We start from the raw sequence: 21,345 nt of genomic DNA, 5'->3' as shown, positions 1-21,345 counted from the left end.
GAACCAAAATCCCACCACTGACCCGTCTCTGCTGAACCCAACACCCCACAATGATCTGATACCCTTATCCAGCCTAACTTGACCCAATCCCACTGGAAGCATCCCTGATCCAAAACTGGTGAGAGTCTGAGCTTTAGGGGAGATGCAAAGGTGTTTCACGGGGATTTTGACATGCCCAATGAGTGAGCAAACATTTGGAAACAAGTGGAATATCAGTGAGATTTTCCACTTTGGTCAGAAAAAAATATAAATAGAGAATATTTCTCAAGTGGTGAGAGGTTTAAAAGCAGTTGAGTTCCCTTGTTCATGTACAGCAGGCAATTAAGGGAAGTGGTATATCGACCTTTCTTACAAGAGGATTTGAATAGAACACCACAAATGCTTTGCTGTATTTATAGACAGCAACAGGGAGACATAATTTTGTGGCTTGTTGACATATTTTATGTGATAATTTCTCTATGTGATGTGCTTTGGGACATCTGATAATAGTAAAGGTATTATATAAACACAGCAGTTGTTTTTATTAACTTGTACTTGTCAGACCAAGTCTGTGTCACATTCTGGATAATCAAGAGGTACACATAACCACTGTCAACCCTGACCAAGCAAAGCTTCAAAGTGTCAACATCCCTCAAAAAATCTATGTAAAAACATCAACACACCTCCTAAAATCAATGGAACAACTAAGTTAGTCATAGACACGTAAGACAGTGAGTACACACATCTCTGTTATACTTTATTTCCAGCATAAATACTCAGACATTGCGGTAGATCATACAATTTGAGACGTATTTTTGATGGTTTATTAAGAGTGCCAGTCAGTAAGGTGCCAGCTAAAACAAAGTTTTCTGTACAAACTATTGTTGTTGTTTTAAATGACTATGTTCCCCAGGTAACATCAAGCAGGCTGCTTGTCTCCTGGAAAAAATGTTTTTCAATTTCTCTTACACTAGAGGTTACATCTCTTGTTACAAATACAACACAATTTGATAAAAAAAAGTCAGTCATTGTTCCAGAAGCTGAATATAAAAATCTCCTTGCAAACCCTATCTGAAATCTAATTACTACAATCTACCACTCTTAAACCAAGTTTAGATTTGTGACCTGAAGAAGTATTAAGGTCCACTGAGCAGTGGGATAACACAATGTATACTAAATGGTATCATGCATCTATACATAAAAAAAACATGCAATATCCAAGTGTTTTAAGCTACACTATCAAAAATGTGCTGAGGTCAGTTATAGTGATTTACTGCTTAGAAAAAGGTCCACTGGCCAATATGCCCATGCAAGTTATCAGACTCCTATCTACTTTGGTCTCAGTTTCCAGCACTAAGCCTTGCATTCTATGATATTTCAAGTGTCCATCTAAATATTTCTTAAATGGTGTGAAGGTTCCCATTTCTACTACCCTTTTGAGTAGTGAGTTCCAGATACCCACCACCCTTTGGGTGAAAATCAATCTTCCTTAAATCCCCTCCAAACCTTCTGCCTCTTACTAAAGATCTATGCATATGGTTATTGACCTCTCTCCTCAAGGGATAAGTTTCTTCTAATCTACCTTACCTACATCACTCAGAAATTTGTGTCGCTCTAGTAGGCCACCTCTCACCCTTCTCTACTCCAAGGAAAATGATCTCACCCTATCCAGTCTCTCTTCATAACTGAAATATTCCAGTCTAAGCAATGTCTTGATGAATCTCCTTTGCACCATCTCTTGTACAGTTACATCTTCTCCTCGTTTCATGACCAGAAATGCACATAGTATTCTAGCTATAACCTAGTCTTGTACTGTTTCATCATAACCGCTCTTCCTTTTTATGCAATACCTCCTCTAACAAAGGCTATTTATCACACGACCATCTTCCATGTCATCTGCAAATTTATAGATCAAACCTTTTGCATTCTTGTCTAAGTCATTATGTACATGACAAACAGCAAAGGACTCAATTGAATGGAAAAAACCAACCTTTGACCATAATCCCCAGCCTGTTGCTGCTAAACCAAATTTTGGACCCAATTTGACAACTTTCCCTGGATCCCACATGTACTTACTGTTTGACCAGTCTTCCATTTGACACCTTGTTAAAACCTTGCTAAAGCCATATGAACTACATCAACTGCACCACTCTCATGTATACAACTAGTTACCTCTAAAAAACTCAATGATATTTATAAGCAGTTTTACTAAAGATGAATCTAAATGCAAAAATTTGCCATGTTGTACCACATAGCATGCTTTAAGAGTGACATGTTTTAATATGTTAAAATTAAATAAAGAATTGCAGATGCTGAAGACCTGAAACAAAAACAGAAAAAGCTAGAGAAACTCAGCAGGTCTGGCAACATCTGTGAACAGAAAGCGGTGCAGACATTTTGAGAGCGGTGGCCATTCTTCAGTTCTGAGAAAGGTTCACTGCACTCAAAGCATTAACTCTGCTTTCTTCCACAGATCTGCTGAGTTTCTCCACCTATACCTGTTAATGTTTTAGCATGCGTTCTTCTCTCCTTTATATAAACTCAGGCTATTTCTGAAATGTTATTTTTAAAATATTTCTTAATAATAGGTACAGGATGATGTGGCTACAGACCTCTCTGGTTCCATCTGCTCAAGTTCCAACCTTTGAGCAGTCGATGACCAAGATCACAGTTACATCACAGCACATCTCAGAAGCTCATCTATATATTCATTAAAACCTATCTCTACGTAACACATCAGCGCCACATATGGCAACAATAAATTTTTATTTTTTAAATAAGGCAGCAGGCTAATTGTTGACCAGTGTCTCAAAATTCACATCCATTGACAACAACTAATTTACATATCTCAGCAGTTTTAAAATAGGTACAGTTTACAGCCAGTTGCCAGTCTGGGGCATCTGGAACAAAATATGCTTCTGAAGTATAATATCTGGAGTAAAAGCTTGAATCTCCTATCATATTTTTTACTGTTAACTGAATGTTATATTGTTTTTTAAGTTTTGATACATTAGTATCATGACCTTAACAATGTATCATGTCGCCACTCAGTTGAAGACCTTTCAAGACCTCAGAATGCATTCAATCAAACAAATACGTAGAGAGTTCAATCAGAGTTGTATTGCATTGTAATGAAAGCTTTTAGGTTAAAATTTATAAGCAATATTAGGCTCAAAATTTAATTACAGATTTTTTTTCTTTACAGACATTGAGGTTTCTAGAAACTGATGGAGCGTATGTTCAATTACAATTCCGTCAAATCTGGAATTAAAATGCTAATCAAATGTGATCATGCAATCAGTATTATAAAAACTCATCGAGTTCACCAATGTCCTGTATGGAAGGGAATTTGGAACCCTTACTTGGTTTGGCTTACATGTGATTTCAGACTAACAACAATGTGATTGACTCTTAACTGCCTTCTAAAATGCCTTAGAATAGCAATTAGTTCAAGATCAACTAGAGATAGGTAACAAATGTCAATCTTGCCAGAGATGCTTTATATCCCTTTGTTATAGATCAAACCAAAACACCCCAAAATATTCAGCAGATAGTCAATACTCTAGCTTTGTTTTATTTTTAAGTAAATGTGAGGTATTGCATCTAGATGCAATGTGATTGGTCAAACTACCAGATTTAAAGCAAAACACACTTTATCCATCCACTTTGGCTAAAATAAAGCAAAAGAAAGAAAGAATTGGAATAACAACTCAATTGGGAAATGTAACAGAAGAATATTTACAGTAACTATTACGAATTAACTGTTCCAGTATAGTAATATACCATAAACATATCCTTGGCAAAAGGCAAATTCCTGATGAAGGGCTCCGGCCCGAAACGTCGAATCTCCTGTTCCTTGGATGCTGCCTGACCTGCTGTGCTTTAACCAGCAACACATTTTCAGCTCTGATCTCCAGCATCTGCAGACCTCACTTTTTACTAAAAGGCAAATTTAGAAAATTAATCGTCTCACATGCAACTGCCATAGCAGGAAAAGAACCCCCAGCTTTTGGCTCCAATGAACAGAGGGAAAAACTAGTTTTCATTTCTTCCAGACCCCACAGCAACTACAGAAAGCTAAACTAAAGATCCTGGTTCTGTGGGAGTTTGAAGATACCCTTTCAAGTTGCTTCTATTGCTCCAAATTTAAAAGGAAACCAAGGACTCACAAGCTGTTTAGACTAGTGGCTCTGGTGGTCTTCTCATCAGCTCTGCTTTAAAATCTCTCTCCAAAAAAGCCAGGACAAAATAACCTCTTCAAACCACAACATTGTTACACCCATCCAAGCATAAACAAAAATAATGAGGGAACGTTACAACTGTATCAATTAACTTCACTGACTCTGGGGATGGACCTGCAATGCAAGCAATGAATGATGGACCACAAATTCAGGTTTTGTTTCATTAATGTGTGTCTGTGTCAAATCCATTTTGTTGCAGTCAGAAATTACAGGTCAGCAACAATTGACAGATGGCATCAAATTTTCTCTGGAAAAATGCAGCAAATATCTATATACATATCAGAGTCTTATATTGATACTCCAATAAATGGCTAATCTCACATCAACTAAGTTAACATATGCTTGCAGTTCAATGGCAGTTAATACAAAATAACTTTTCAACTCTTGATAGTCTGAAAGAACAAATCGTGTATGTAAACTTTAAGATAGGGTACACTGACAGAAAGTGGCATTACAGTCAAGCCTCCTCTTTCTCCCTGTTTGAATTATATTTAATTGCTACATTCCAACTTGATGTGGCAAGGTTGTTTTAAAAAGCTGCATTTGTTGTTTTGATCTACAGTATCTGTGTGGGATTCAGTCCTGAAATTGAGATTAATTTGGAAGAATGGCATCTCACTTCAATAGAATTGAAAGTCAGTACAAGAAGGAATTAATTTTGTTGTCCTATTGATGTTGTCACCAGGTTTAAATTAAAACTATTATTCCTTTCTGCCTGTTGCCATCTCTCACCTTAATATTGCCAACAGCAGTGAGTTAGTCCACACAAGTCTCTGTTCTTTTCTGCTTACTGAGGTAAGGTGATTTCCTTGTGTTTTTCCTCAGTTTTTTTTTATCTTCAGCGCAGTGTGTTTCAGATGGACAACAAACAATATTAATAAAAACTATTCATTTAACAAAGCTAACCTACCACAGCTTTAAATCTGAAACATACAGCTGTAATGAGTGTCAATCTGGTATTCAAAGCCAGCATTTAGTCTCTGCTGGCTAATGGCCAGAGTAGAGACTGAACCTTGCTGTTCTGATCCAGAAACTGAAACAATCCCACTGAGCCAGTGATCATTTCAAACAGATGAGGAAACTTTGCTGGATTTTATTTGTTGGATTTGGGCATCACTAGCAATGGCAGCATTTGTTGCTTATCCTGAATTGCAATTGAGAAAATGGTGGTGCAACTCTTCTTAAACTAGAGCACATCTTGTATAAGTACCCTCATGGTGCTGCAGTAAGAGCATTCCAGCACTCTGACCCAATGACAATGAAGGCAGTGAAATCTATCTCCAAGTCAGGATGCTGTGTGGCCTGGAGTGGAATGTTGCAGGTTTTCAGAAGGTCCTTCTTAGGTGGTAGTGATCGTAAATTTGGACTGTGCTTTTGAAGGGGCATTGGGGAACTGCTGCCACTCTGTGTGGTGATGGAGAGAATAAAAGGCTAACTTAGTGGTTGAGGTGCCAATCAAGTGGACTTCTTTGTCACATAAACAACTGAGATTCTGCGGGTTATTGAAACAATACATCCAGACAAGTGGGGAGTATTACGTCACACTCCTGACTTGTACCATGATGATGCTGAAGAGGAGGTGAATCACCTGCTACAGACTTCACATCCAGTTTGGTTTCTTGTCAAGACAACTCTCAGGATGTTGATAGTAGAGGATTTCTGTGACTGTAATGCCATTGGATGTCAAGAGAAAATGGTTAGTTTGCTGTTTGTTGGAAATGGGCATTGCCCGGCACTTGTGTGGCACAACTGTTACTTGCCACTAAGCAGACTAAGTCTGAACGTTATCCAGTCTTTGTTGCTTATTAATGTTGCTTATTAGCATAGATTGCATCAGAATCTAAAGAGTCAGGGACGGTGCTAATTATTACATAATCATCAGCAAATATCCCTATACTGGCCTAATATTTCAATGTTAAATTCTATCTTACACTTGTCAGAATGACCTAGAATGGGGATTTAACTCTTCACTTTCTTAGTTCAGAGGTGGTAACTTAATGCCTATTCAATTGTTCACATCATTAAATAGGAAATTCAAGGTGCAATCTCATTTGGAGAAGGTATGTGTAAGATATAGGGCTGATATCTGCAGTTGAAATACAAATGTCCCAGGGTGTAAGGTGGCATTCTACATATTATTTTTGAAATTATTTCTAATTCAAATTGGAAAAGAAAATGGCATTTTCAACTCAATTAGTACAATTCTGCAAAAATTGGGAAGGAACTGTCCCAAAGGGGCCCTGATAGAATTTGTATACAAGTTTAAAAGTATTAAAATAATTAAGAATTGCATTTGTTAAGCATTAAATCAAAAACAAAATTAAAATTATCAATTGAGCTTGCAGCATGATTCTTTTGAGTGGTTGACAAATTGTATTTGTTCACAAATGGATCATAGAGGTTTACAACACAGATAAAGGCCTAATGATCCATCATATCCATGCAGGTCAATTTACTTTACTGGTCAGAGCATTGAGTATAGGAGTTGGGAGGTCATGTTGCAGCTGTACAGGGTATTAGTTAGGCCATTTTTGGAATATAGCTTGCAATTCTGGTCTCCTTCCTATCCATAGGTTGTTTTAAAACTCGAAATGGTTCAGAAAAGGTTTACATGGATGTTGCCAGGGTTGGAAGATTTGAGCAGTAGGGAGAGGCTATACAGGCTGGGACTGTTTTCCCTGGGATTTCAGTGGCTGAGGGGTGACCTTAGAGATTTTTAAAATCATGAGAGGCATAGTGAGGACAAATAGATAAAGTCTCTTCCTTGGGGTAGGGGAGTCTAGAACTAGAGGGCATAGGTTTAGGGTGAGAGGGGAAGATATAAAAGGGACCAAAGGGGCAATATTTTCATACAGAGTGTGATGCGTGTATGGAATGAGCTGCCAGAGGAAGTGCTGGAGGCTGGAGGCTGGCACAATTATAGCATTTAAAAGGCATCTGGATGGGTATATGAATAGGGAAGGTTTAGAGGGATATGGGCCAAGTGCTGGCAAATGGAACGAGATTAGGTTAGGATAATTGGTTGGCATGGACGGGTTGGACCCAAGGGTCTGTTTTTGTGCTATACATCTCCATGACTCTATGACTTTATAACTATTCTAATCCCATTTCTCGGCACTTAGTATGCCTTGGTATGAAAAGTGTATATCTAAATACTGCTTAAATGTTATGAAGGCTTCTGTCCCTACCACACTTATGGACAGTGGGTTCCATATTCCCATCACCCTCTGCCTGAAAAGGTTTTTCCTCACATCCACTCTTGACCGCCTGCCCCTTCTCTTAAATAAGTCCATACAATACACCTTTTCTCACCGAATAAATGGGTAATTGAGCCTGGAAGCAATATGGCCATGACAATGCCCTGACCAATCAGAGTTGAAATTAATCAGTTAAGACAATTTGCAATTCCTGCTGCATCTCTATGTCAAAGTTCAAACGGCACCCTCTTCTCATGTTTTATGCTTTCAAATTCATTTATAGAATGGGGGACAATCACTAATCCAGAGGGGAGATAAGAGTCAACTACATTGCTATGGGTCTGGAGTCAACTGTAGCCCAGGTAAAGATATCAGAGTCCCCTCCCAATAGCGAAACAGATTTTTTTTGTGCAGTGCTTACATGGTTGATAATTGGCTAGTTTTTAGTTTCAGATCAGCTTTCACCATCTGCCATGAATTCATATCCACTGAATATCCAGCGACATTACCATTACTTCACAACCCCTCTCATGGTTGTATAAATTGTTCCTTTTTTTAGTATTTCTTTCCAGTTCTGATGAGTGCAAGATGAAGTGCTTTGACATCTTTTCTCTTTTTAACAATGGTTAGTTTAGCAGAGTAAAATGTAAAAGAACAGCTAATGCTGTAAAGCAGAAATTGCTGGAAAAGCTCAGCAGGTTCAGCAGCATCTCTGCTGAGAAATCAGAGTTAACGTTTTGGATCGAGTGACGCTTTCTCAGAGTCTCTGACAACAGTTAAGCAATAGTGGGGGAAGAGTACAGAGTAGATGAACTGATTGGCATTTTCCTGTAGGGAGCAGGGTCTTTTGCAACCGGAGGGGTGGAGCCAGTTACCATCGGATAAAGAATAAGGCAACGAGTCTTGGCAACAACTTGTGTTTATTTAATTATATGATATAACTGTATAATATAACTTGTTTATATGACTGAGAATTTTTGGTCGTTGATATTGCCAAATGGCAACTGAAAAGCATCAATTATTAAAGATTTTCAAACATTAAGACTGGAGCGATATTTCTCCCAGGTTGAGTCTTCATTCTAGCTCTCTTCTACATCGAGTCATAGAACTGCATAGCATGAAACAGACCCTTTGGTCCAACTCGTCCATGCCGACCAAATATGCTAAATTAATCCAGTCCCATTTGCCAGCATTTGGTGTTTGTTCTTTTGTGCAATAAACTTATGTTCTGCTGTTAATAAAAAAGAAAATCTGTAGCCTCATGTGAATCAGATTCCACGCTGACACGCACAGTAACCAAATGCAAAATCATTTAACACATGATCCAGCAGGCCAGGTTTCAGTCAGAGATCTGACTTGTCTAGTATTAACAATAGCTGGGATCAAAACTACAGTTTGTGTCAGGAAACAGTGATTTCTTCCTTTTATGAGGCAACATGTGCCAGTCCCAAGTATTTTCTGTATTACAGAATGCAATCAATAATATTGTCCATCTTAATGTATTATCATAAATAGTAGAAAAATGATTACAATAGAATGTACATTAACATTATTTTACTTTAAATGTGACAATGCATTCAAAATACATAAGAGGCCACACATGATGATAGTATCAAAGTTATTTGTTATACATTTCCTTTCTGCAGTGTATCGTAACACACTGAATAGTTTCACAGTCTAGTGGTGTTAATTATGTTGACATACAAAGTTGTTGATTAAAGATGACATATTATAGATGAACATCAGTCAGCCTATTTGTTGTAGTTATAGCTAATATTAGTAAATTTCTCAAGGGACTCAAGAACAGGCTGGAATGGTTTGTGATTTAAGAGAGTGCTACATTTTATTAACACTTTTAATAGATCCCTGCAGACATTGCTCATGGATAATTAAGGGGTTCAAATGCAGATTACCATTTTTTGCACTTGCTCCCTGTCTCTCTCTCTCTCTTTCTTTACACATTCAGTGGCAACAGAGTTTAAAGTGAAATTTGTCAATGAGCAGAATCTTCTGGGCCTGTGAAAAGCTGAGCAGGAGATCTCATTTGGGTGGGAGAAAAAAGATTAGTTTCCCAATAGCGGGTTAATGCTTTGTGATTAAATTCTCAGAAACTCCCAGGTAGAATTGGTTGCCTTAGCTTCATTGTTGGCAACCAATTTTGCCTTAATTAGCATGTCCTAGATACTCATGAACACACCAACCCTCTGGAATTTCATTCACGAATGCAAAACTTTGGCAAGAATGGGAAACGTGTTTGCAAATGCAGTCGAATGAATGAGACATGTATCTGATGGGGCAGACGATTTCTTCCAAGCTCCAGTGAATAAAAACTCTTTCACTCACCTGACTCATAGGGTCATAAAGCATGGAAACAAAACATTTGGTTCAATTCATCTGTGCCGACCAGATATCCTAAATTATCTAGTCCCATTTGCCAGCACTTGGTCCATATCTCTCTAAATCCTTTCTATTCATATACCTATCCAGTTGCTTTTAAAGTGTTGCTAATGTACCAGCTTCCACCACCTTATCTGGCAAATAATTTCATACACACACCACCCCTTTGTATGAAAATGTTGCTCATTAGGTCTCTTGTAACTCTTTCCCTACTCACTTTAAACCTATGTCCTCTGGTTTTGGACTCCTGTAGCCTGGGGAAAAGACTTTGCTTATTCACCCTCTCCATACCCCTCATGATTTTATAAACCTCTCTGAGGTTTATAGAGGTTTATATACAGCCTCCAACGATCCAGGGAAAGTAACCCCAACCTATTCAGCCTCTCCCTGTAGCTCAAACCCTCCAATCCTGGCAACATCCTTGTAAATCTTTTCTGAACCCTTTCAAGTTTCACAACATCTTTCCGATAGGAAGGAGACCAGAATTGCACGCAATATTCCAACAGTGGCCTAACCAATGCCCCGTACAGCTGCAACATCACCTCCCGAATCCTGTACTCAATACTCTGACCAATAAAAGAAAGCATACCAAACGCCTTCTTCACTATCCTATCTACATGTGACTCCACATTCAAGGAACTATGAACCTGCACTCTAAGATCTCTTTGTTCAGCAAACTCCCTAGGACCTAACCATTAAGTTCCTAAGTCCTGCTAAGATTTGCTTTCCCAAAATGCAGCACCTCGCATTTATCTGAATTAAACTCCATCTGCCACTTCTCAGCCCATTGGCCCATCTGGTCAAGATCCTGTTTTAATCTGAGATAACCCTCTTTGCTGTCCACTACACCTCCAATTTTGGTATCATCTGTAAACTTACTAACTGTACCTCTTATGTTTGCATCCAAATCATTGATGTAAATGACAAAAAGTAGAGGACCCTGCACTGTCCTGGTGGCACTTCACTGGTCACAGGCCTCCAGTCTGAAAAACAACCCCTCTGTCTTCTACCTTTGAGCCAGTTCTGTATCCAAATGGCTAGTTTTCCCTGTATTCCATGAGATCTAACTTTGCTAATCAGATTCCCATGGGGAACCTTGTCGAACGCCTTACTGAAGTCCAGAAAGATCACATCTACTGCTCTGCCCTCATCAATCTTCTTTATTAGCTCATTTAAATTTCAGTGGCACAGTTGTTAGCACTGCTGCCTCACAGCTCCAGAGACCCAGGTTCAATTCCTGCCTCAGGCTACTCTCTGTGTGGAGTTTGCACATTGTCTGTGTGTGTTTTCTCCGGGTGCTCCGGTTTCCTCCCACACCCCAAAAATGTGCAGGTTAGGTGAATTGGTCATACTAAATTGCCTGTAGTGTTAGGTGTAGGGGAATGGGTCTGGGTGGGTTGCGCTTCGGCAGGTCGGTGTGGACTTGGGCCGTAGGGCCTGTTTCCACACTAAGTAATCTAATCTAAAAAAAAATTAATTTTGCTCTACCCTTCTATTCGCTGATGGAGCAGCTGGCTTTTATTCACTTATTTCCTCACTGTAAACACTTTGTTAATCTCAGGTATTCAAATATACACATTGTTCCTTCTAGTATACAGGAATCTTGCTGAATTTGTGAGCATAGAAGAGAACAGAAGGAAGCCTTTTCTGACGGACCAATGTCTTCAATCAGTGGTTATTGAGGACTGACAGGCATCGTAAGGCTGCTCACCTTACAGAGCTTCACTCTGGCTACATTGTCTTGGTCCAGAGATAATTTAGCTCACAAATATTCACTTCCAGTCCTTCTGTAAATAATTATGCCCTTTATTAAAAAGAACACCCTTACCCTTAACAACTGATATTCAATTTCATTTCTTGATCTATGAAAAATAATAGTCTTATTGTATTTTGTGATTTATATTCTCCATTCAGTTTTGTTATTTATGAACATTCTGCTTGGTTGTCATGTGGTAACCTTTATGTAATCTAATTCAATAGATGGTGAGTGAAAACCAACTCCCAATGATGCATCTTTTGCTGACACATGCACACAATTTGTTAATGGGTTAGAAATGCCAAAATTCAAGGTTCAGAAGAAATATCCAGAACTGGAGTTGTATCAGTATTCAAGGAGTTGACTCTCCATATGAAGCCAAGCAGTGTCTAAATCACAGCAGATGGATATACATTTAAATTGGACAGTGGGCAGATAAATGATACATTGTCTTAGCTGTTGATACAGAAAAATCAATAATTCTGACAAGAAAGGCCAGCTACACTTTCTCACTTATCTACATTCCTAATGCTTGCAAACTCTCTTCATTTATAATTGTTCAGCCACTTGGCTATGAAATCATAATTGGAGTTTAAATACAGTTAATCTACATTGGAAATTAGTGGAAAAATTGAATTTCTCAAGAGGGCTTGAGTTTTCCTCTGTTTGCAACACATGGGTCTACAGCAGTTCACTGATGCCTGAGAAAAGGTAAAATAGTGGGGTGAAAGAAAAAATAGTGCTAAACAGAGAATGGTGAGCTGAATATCCAGTTTCCACTCCGTCTGATTTCTCTCTTTCTGTGATAAAGAAAATTGCTCAGATTTAAAACTGATGATTGATTTGTTTTTACCGATTTCACAATAATGGTGAAATCGAATTTCACCATTCAAGCTCATGGCACACTCCAGCACAGAGACAGTATGGACAAGCATTTCACATGTCGTACTGCAATGAATTATTCTTATAGTGAAGGCAAATGTGGTGGCCACATTACACTAGTGACATTCTATATGTAAGCAATTGTTTCCAACAGAAAAATATAGTCAGGAATTCTGGAATAACATGTTGCTTCATTTCAAATTGTACTGTACATAATCTGATATAATTTGGGTCTTCAGCACAGCAGATCCAATTTTTGACATTACAAGGCCTTCCCAAATGTTTTGACATCCTCTTGGAATTAAATAAAAGGATAAAATTACTAAAAAGCAACAGCTATCCACTTTCAACTTGATCCATAATGACTAAACTGCCAAAAGCTGCTAGATAACCATATTGTACAACTGGTGTTTAGTCTAGATCGGAACTTCAAGTAAATTATATCTAGCACGCAAGATCACAAAGCTCTGTCACTCAGGTGTTCCCTTTAGCTCAGTGATATACACCTATCAAAAAAGGGTTGCTTGTGACACAGTGGTAGCATTCCTACCTCTGAAACCAGTAAGGCCCAGGTTCATGTCCTACTGCTCCAGATGTGTGTTATAGCATCTCTGAACAGATTAATTAGAAAATATCTAGCTCTCTAATAATAATTATGTCAAAAGACTAGGCTCCACGCAGATATATAATTTCTTTCATTGTGGCAGTCAGATAAAATGAAAAACATAAGTAATCAATAATGCTCTATCTACAAGCATGCTGAAATTCTTTGTAACGTCTGTTCCCCTGAGAATGATTTTCTTTCCAAAGGGAAACTAAAGTTGCAATTGTCTTAGTGACTCATGCTTATAGCAACATTGGAAACTGCTTTACAATATCCACTGATGGTGACTTTGATGTTTAGATTAAGTTGGTAGACTAATAGACAAAATATCTCTCTGTTTGGACCAAGTTGATGGCTAGACCTTCCTTATATTTGACAGGCAATAGCCCATATCTTTTTAACTCTGAAAGGTAAAAGGTGGAATATCCAACCACTTAATCATCAGATTATCTTAATGGTAAAAGCCAGGTTAATCAGATGACAGAAGATGAGTAATAAGGCTGGATCTTTTTCTTAGCAGCACAGGAGGAACTATTGCAATGACCATACTTTTTATTTTACTTTTTCTGTAATTTTGATTGTGGACTGAAATGAGAAAATCTGTTTTAAAAAATTACCAAAGGATTATTGAAGGATTGGTGCACTGGTTTTAAAAAGCAAGTTACCTGACATTTATTATAAATGGGTAGCATTGCCTGGAAAAGTTAGAAAGGCAGAGATAATTGAGATATAGGTAAGGCACTATAGTTTAAAAGAAGTACAAGTGAGACCAGAAACAGTGGGTTGTGCAATGTTGAGATGAGGTGATACAGAGGACACTCGATTATCTGAAGGGCACGGGTGGGGAGTATTTCCTTCAATTAATCGAATGCCCGATAATCAAATGCCAGATAACATAGTTTAGCCAAGCATCGGGACCTTGTGATTTTGCCAGATAATCCGATATTCAGATAATCGAACGCCGGATGATCAAGGTTTTGTTGTGTACAGTTATAGTTATAGTACAGTTTCTTCTCCCAAGCCATCAGGCTCCTTAACACAGTGTGATAGGAGTCTTCCATCTGAAATTCTTTTCACGACTTTGAATTGCTGTTAGAAAAATGTCTATTCTTCTATGATACTGTAGCGTGTGTGTTTTGCACTTCGCATACACTTTATGCCATGTACAATTGTGTAGTTTGTGCTGTCCATGTAGCACCCTCAGTCCTGGAGGAATGCTGTCTTGTTTTTCACTGTATCAATTGTACACTGTAGAAATGACAAATACAACCTGCTGCTACTACTAAGGTAAGTGATTGGTATTTAAAGAACTTACCTCGACGACAACGGTCTTTTCACCGCAGAGAGCGGCGCGAGCTGGGCGGAAGTGAAGTTGGAGCGCAGAGCTGGTCGGGAAGGTAAGTGATTGGTATTTGAGTGGGTGTGTTCTAGACCCCAGGCCCTGTTTCGTAGGGCCTCCCTCCCATCCTCCTCCTCTAACCTAACTTTAAAGTCCACAGGTAAGCGACTCAGTGTTATTGACTCAGTGTTCTTGTTTTGGAGACAAAGTGTACAGTCATGGCAGCGCAGGCAGTGGAATGTTCCTCCTGCAGGATGTTTGAGGTAGGGGTGACCACCGATACTCCTGCCGACTTCGTCTGCAGGAAATGCAGTCAGATCCTGCTCCTCACCGAACGAGTTAGGGAACTGGAACTGGAGTTGGATGAACTGAGGATTATTCGAGAGGCTGAGAGGGTGATTGATAGAAGCTACGGGGACATAGTTACGCCGGAGAACAGAGGTAGCTGGGTAACAGTTAGAGGTGGGAAGGGGAAGAAGCAGGCAGTGCAGGGTTCCCCTGTGGTCGTTCCCCTAAACAATAAGTATACAGCTTTGGAAACTGTTGGGGGGGGACAGCCTTGCAGGTGTAAGCTGCAGTGACGGGGTCTGTGGCGTGAGGTCTGGCTCTGAGACTCAGAAGGGAAAGGGGGAGAGGAAGAGAGCGTTAGTTATTAGATTAGATTAGATTAGACTTACAGTGTGGAAACAGGCCCTTCGGCCCAACAAGTCCAAACCGACCCGCCGAAGCGCAACCCACCCATACCCCAACATTTACCCCTTACCTAACACTACGGACAATTTAGCATGGCCAATTCACCTGACCCGCACATCTTTGGACTGCGGGAGGAAACCGGAGCACCCAGAGGAAACCCATGCAGACACGGGGAGAACGTGCAAACTCCACACAGTCAGTCGCCTGAGTCGGGAATTGAACCCGGGTCTCAGGCGCTGTGAGGCAGCAGTGTGAACCACTGTGCCACCGTGGTGGAGACTCTCTAGTTAGAGGGACGGACAGGCAGTTCTGTGGACATGGGTGAGACTCTCGGATGGTTTGTTGCCTCCCGGGTGCCAGGGTCCGAGACATCTCGGACCGTGTCTTCAGAATCCTTAAGGGGGAGGGTGTGCAGCCAGAAGTCGTGGTACGCATTGGCACCAACGACAGAGGTAGGAAGAGGGGTGGGGAGGTCATTCAAGAGCTCAGGGAGTTAGGCTGGAAGCTAAAAGCTAGGACAGACAGAGTCGTCATCTCTGGGTTGTTGCCGGTGCCACGTGACAGTGAGGCAAGGAATAGGGAGAGAGTGCAGTTGAACACGTGGCTGCAAGGATGGTGTAGGAGGGAGGGCTTCAGGTATTTGGACAATTGGACTGCATTCTGGGGAAGGTGGGACCTGTACAAACAGGACGGGTTGCACCTGAACCAGAAGGGCACCAATATCCTGGGGGGTAGGTTTGCTAGCACTCTTCGGGGGGGTTTAAACTAATTTGGCAGGGGGATGGGATCCGGACTTGTAGTCCAGCAAGTAAGCTAGCTGTTTGTCAGGATGTCCAAGAATGTAGGGAGGCTGTAGAGAAGGTAGCACTGACAGGGAATACTTGCGGACACAGAGATGGGCTCAAGTGCGTATACTTCAATGCAAGGAGTATCAGAAATAAGATGGGTGAACTTAAGGCGTGGATCGGTACCTGGGACTACGATGTTGTGGCCATCACGGAAACGTGGATAGATGAGAGACAGGAATGGTTGTTGGAGGTTCCTGGTTACAGATGTTTCAGTAAGATTAGGGAGGGTGGTAAAAAAAGGAGGGGTGTGTGGCATTGCTAATTAGAAATGGTATAACGGCTGCAGAATGGAAGTTTGAGGGGGATCTGCCTTTGGAGGTAGTATGGGCTGAAGTCAGAAATAGGAAAGGTGCAGTCACCTTGTTTGGTGTTTACTATAGGCCCCCCAATAGCAGCAGAGATGTGGAGAAACAGATTGGGAAACAGATTTTGGAAAGGTGCAGAAGCCACAGGGTCGTAGTCATGGGCGACTTCAACTTCCCAAATATTGATTGGAAGCTCTTTAGATCAAGTAGATTGGATGGGGCGGTGTTTGTGCAGTGTGTCCAGGAAGCTTTTCTAACTCAGTATGTAGATTGTCCAACCAGAGGGGAGGCCATATTGGATTTGGTACTCGGTAATGAACCGGGACAAGTGATGGGCTTGTTAGTGGGTGAACATTTTGGTGATGGTGACCACAATTCTGTGACTTTCACCTTGGTTATAGAGAGAGATAGGTGCGCACAACAGGGTAGATTTTACAATTGGGGGAAGGGAAATTACGATGCTGTAGGACAGGATTTGAGGAGCATAAGTTGGGAGCATAGGCTGTCAGGGAAGGATGTGGTGGAAATGTGGAACTTTTTCAAGGAGCAGATACGACGTGTCCTTGATATGTATGTACCTATCAGGCAGGAAAGAAATGATCGTGTGAGGGAGCCTTGGTTGACGAGGGAGGTTGAATGTCTAGTAAAGAGGAAGAAGGAGGCTTACATAAGGTTGAGGAAACAGAGTTCAGACAGAGCAGTGGAGGGATACAGGATAGCCAGAAGGGACCTGAAGAAAGGGATTAGAAGAGCTAAGAGAGGGCATGAAAAATCCTTGGTGGATAGGATCAAGGATAACCCCAAGGCATTTTATGCATATGTGAGAAACATGAGAATGACGAGAACGAGGGTAGGTCCAATCAAGGACAATAGTGGGAGATTGTGTATTGAGTCGGAGGAGATAGGAGAGGTCTTGAATGAGTACTTTTCTTCAGTATTTACGAACGAGAGGGACCGTATTGTTGAAGAGGAGAGTGTGAAACGGACTGGTAAGCTAGAAGAGATACTTGTTAGGAAGGAAGATGTGTTGGACATTTTGAACAACTTGAGGATAGACAAGTCCCCCGGGCCTGACGGGATATAGAACATAGAACATAGAACATAGAACAATACAGCACAGAACAGGCCCTTCGGCCCACGATGTTGCGCCGAACATCTATACTAGATTAAGCACCCATCCATGTAACTATCCGCTTAAAGGTCGCCAATGATTCTGACTCTACCACTCCCACGGGCAGCGCATTCCATGCCCCCACCACTCTCTGGGTAAAGAACCCACCCCTGACATCTCCCCTATACCTTCCACCCTTCACCTTAAATTTTTGTCCCCTTGTAACACTCTGTTGTACCTGGGGAAAAAGTTTCTGACTGTCTACTCTATCTATTCCTCTGATCATCTTATAAACCTCTATCAAGTCACCCCTCATCCTTCGCCGTTCCAATGAGAAAAGGCCGAGAACTCTCAACCTATCCTCGTACGACCTATTCTCCATTCCAGGCAACATCCTGGTAAATCTTCTCTGCACCCTCTCCAAAGCTTCCACATCTTTCCTAAAGTGAGGCAACCAGAACTGCACACAGTACTCCAAATGTGGCCTAACCAAAGTCCAGTACTGCTGCAACATCACTTCACAACTCTTGAATTCAATCCCTCTGCTAATGAACGCTAATACACCATAGGCCTTCTTACAAGCTCTATCTACCTCAGTGGCAACTTTCAAAGATCTATGTACATAGACCCCAAGATCCCTCTGTTCTTCCACCTGACTAAGAACCCTACCGTTAACCCTGTATTCCGCATTCTTATTTGTTCTTCCAAAATGGACAGCCTCACACTTGGCAGGGTTGAACTCCATCTGCCACTCCTCAGCTCAGCTCTGCATCATATCTAAGTTCCTTTGCAGCCGACAACAGCCCTCCTCACTGTCCACAACTCCACCAATCTTCGTATCATCTGCAAATTTACTGACCCACCCTTCGACTCCCTCATCCAAGTCATTAATAAAAATTACAAACAGCAGAGGACCCAGAACTGATCCCTGTGGAACTCCACTTGTAACTGGGCTCCAGGCTGAATATTTACCATCTACCACCACTCTCTGACTTCGACCGGTTAGCCAGTTTTCTATCCAATTGGCCAAATTTCCCTCTATCCCATGCCTCCTGACTTTCCGCATAAGCCTACCATGGGGAACCTTATCAAATGCCTTACTAAAATCCATGTACAGGAAATTGCAGTACCGTTGGCAATGATCTTTTCGTCTTCACTGTCAATGGGGGTGGTACCAGGGGACTGGAGAGTAGCGAATGTTGTGCCCCTGTTCAAAAAAGGGAATAGGGATAACCCCGGGAATTACAGGCCAGTTAGTCTTACTTCTGTGGTAGGCAAAGTAATGGAAAGGGTACTGAGGGATAGGATTTATGAGTATCTGGAAAGGCACTGCTTGATTAGGGACAGCCAGCAAAATTTGTGAGGGGTAGATCGAGTCTCACAAGTCTTATTGAATTCTTTGAGGAGGTGACCAAGCATGTGAATGAGGGTAGAGCAGTGGATATAGTGCACATGGATTTTAGTAAGGCATTTGATAAGGTTCCCCATGGTAGGCTTATGCGGAAAGTCAGGAGGCATGGGATAGAGGGAAATTTGGCCAATTGGATAGAAAACTGGCTAACCAGTCGAAGTCAGAGAGTGGTGGTAGATGGTAAATATTCAGCCTGGAGCCCAGTTACAAGTGGAGTTCCACAGGGATCAGTTCTGGGTCCTCTGCTGTTTGTAATTTTCATTAATGACTTGGATGAGGGAGTCGAAGGGTGGGTCAGTAAATTTGCAGATGATACGAAGATTGGTGGAGTTGTGGACAGTGAGGAGGGCTGTTGTCAGCTGCAAAGGGACTTAGATATGATGCAGAGCTGAGCTGAGGAGTGGCAGATGGAGTTCAACCTGCCAAGTGTGAGGTTGTCCATTTTGGAAGAACAAATAAGAATGCAGAATACAGGATTAACGGTAGGGTTCTTAGTCAGGTGGAGGAACAGAGGGATCTTGGGGTCTATGTACATAGATCTTTGAAAGTTGCCACTCAGGTGGATAGAGCTTGTAAGAAGGCCTATGGTGTATTAGTGTTCATTAGCAGAGGGATTGAATTCAAGAGTTGTGAAGTGATGTTGCAGCAGTACTGGACTTTGGTTAGGCCACATTTGGAGTACTGTGTGCAGTTCTGGTTGCCTCACTTTAGGAAAGATGTGGAAGCTTTGGAGAGGGTGCAGAGAAGATTTACCAGGATGTTGCCTGGAATGGAGAATAGGTCGTACGAGGATAGGTTGAGAGTTCTCGGCCTTTTCTCATTGGAACGGCGAAGGATGAGGGGTGACTTGATAGAGGTTTATAAGATGATCAGAGGAATAGATAGAGTAGACAGTCAGAAACTTTTTCCCCGGGTACAACAGAGTGTTACAAGGGGACATAAATTTAAGGTGAAGGGTGGAAGGTATAGGGGAGATGTCAGGGGTGGGTTCTTTACCCAGAGAGTGGTGGGGGCATGGAATGCGCTGCCCGTGGGAGTGGTAGAGTCAGAATCATTGGCGACCTTTAAGCGGCAATTGGATAGGTACATGGATGGGTGCTTAATCTAGGATAGATGTTCGGCACAACATCGTGGGTCGAAGGGCCTGTTCTGTGCTGTATTGTTCTATGTTCTATGTTCTACTACTCCAGTAGCTTGAGCATGAGAATTTTAATTATATGCTGTGGTCAAAGCCAAAATTAGTTTGGAGGTAAGATGGTGGTGATTTTCCAACGTAATTTTAGTCTTCCTACTGTCCTATTTTTGGGGGAATGAAAGTTGTCTCATATATTTAACATGTAAAAAAAAAGAAAATGTGCATAGAATTCCTACAAATTTTACTGACCCCCACTTTGGGAATACCTGGCCTATGTAGCATTGTATTCCTCCCCAGTAACAATGTCTGGGTTTCCACATCACGTGCATGACAGTGGTTCAGGAAGGTTCCTACCTTAAGCATGGGTAATTAAGGATGGGTAGTAAATGCTGGTGTGGCTAGCAAAGCTCATATCTTACATTAGTAGAAGTAAGAAAATGGTAAAGCCATGGGGATGCATGCTGGAATCACGAGCCATGTCATCACATTGCCATCCATATGTTTTTCATTGTGATTTAAATGTAGCTGGCGTGATGGACCTGTTCACAGTAAACATGTTGTGACAGCTGCAAGGATACTGGCATTAATCTGCATGATTTGCTGCCTATGATTCCACTCTGGTTGTATGCATAATTCTTTTTGCTTCTGGTATAGGGCAGTGTTGACATGAAGGTCACACACAGTAATGTGAAAGTAATCAATGGCTTCCTGTAACATGAGAAAATCTGCAATTCTCGCGAATACTTGTGCTTACTCTACCTGCTCCTGCTTAATTTGCAAAAGAAAATGAAATGAGGATATCTCTCTTTCAATAGTTAGCCTCAGTGCCTTATGCAGCCATCTGTTATGGACCAGGCTAGACCCCTCAAAACATTTCATGAAAGTAGCCCAGACCTTAACTATGCTCAGTGTTTTAGCCAGGTGTAACGCAGGTATTCCAAGAGACATGCAGCTGATCAAACCACTTAGTTTTAAACAAAACAGAATTTATTTACAAGATTACCAAATTAAACATAAACAAAGAGAACAGAATACCGAGTAACTTAACCTATCCGAAAACCCAACAGATCATCCCAACTTAATGATGCAGTTCCCAATACTTGCAACAATCCCCATAAACATCCCTTGGCACAAAAGGCAAAATCAAACACAGGGTCTTACAGGAGATATGTCAGAGAGAGGGAGGGCCAGCATGGACCTGCTTCTTTGCAACCAGCAGCTTTTTCAACTGCCTGACTACTTTCAGTTTATAGGAGAACTGAGCACTCCTTTTTCATTGTACAAGTGTTTTTTCTTACTTAGAAGCCTTTTGCCTGAGGCAGTATCTGTTAGCTTTAATCAAATGGTCCTCAAACCCTTCCAAGCCCAGACTTTTTGGAGTGTGTCTCTGAAAACCACTCTGAAAAAAAAAAGCCAAGGACACCGTAACCTTGTTAAAGGAGCAGCA

The sequence above is a fragment of the Hemiscyllium ocellatum genome, chromosome 3, assembly GCF_020745735.1.
Source record: "Hemiscyllium ocellatum isolate sHemOce1 chromosome 3, sHemOce1.pat.X.cur, whole genome shotgun sequence".
Taxonomy (NCBI): Eukaryota; Metazoa; Chordata; class Chondrichthyes; order Orectolobiformes; family Hemiscylliidae; genus Hemiscyllium; species Hemiscyllium ocellatum.
Note: the sequence above shows the minus strand (reverse complement) of the source record.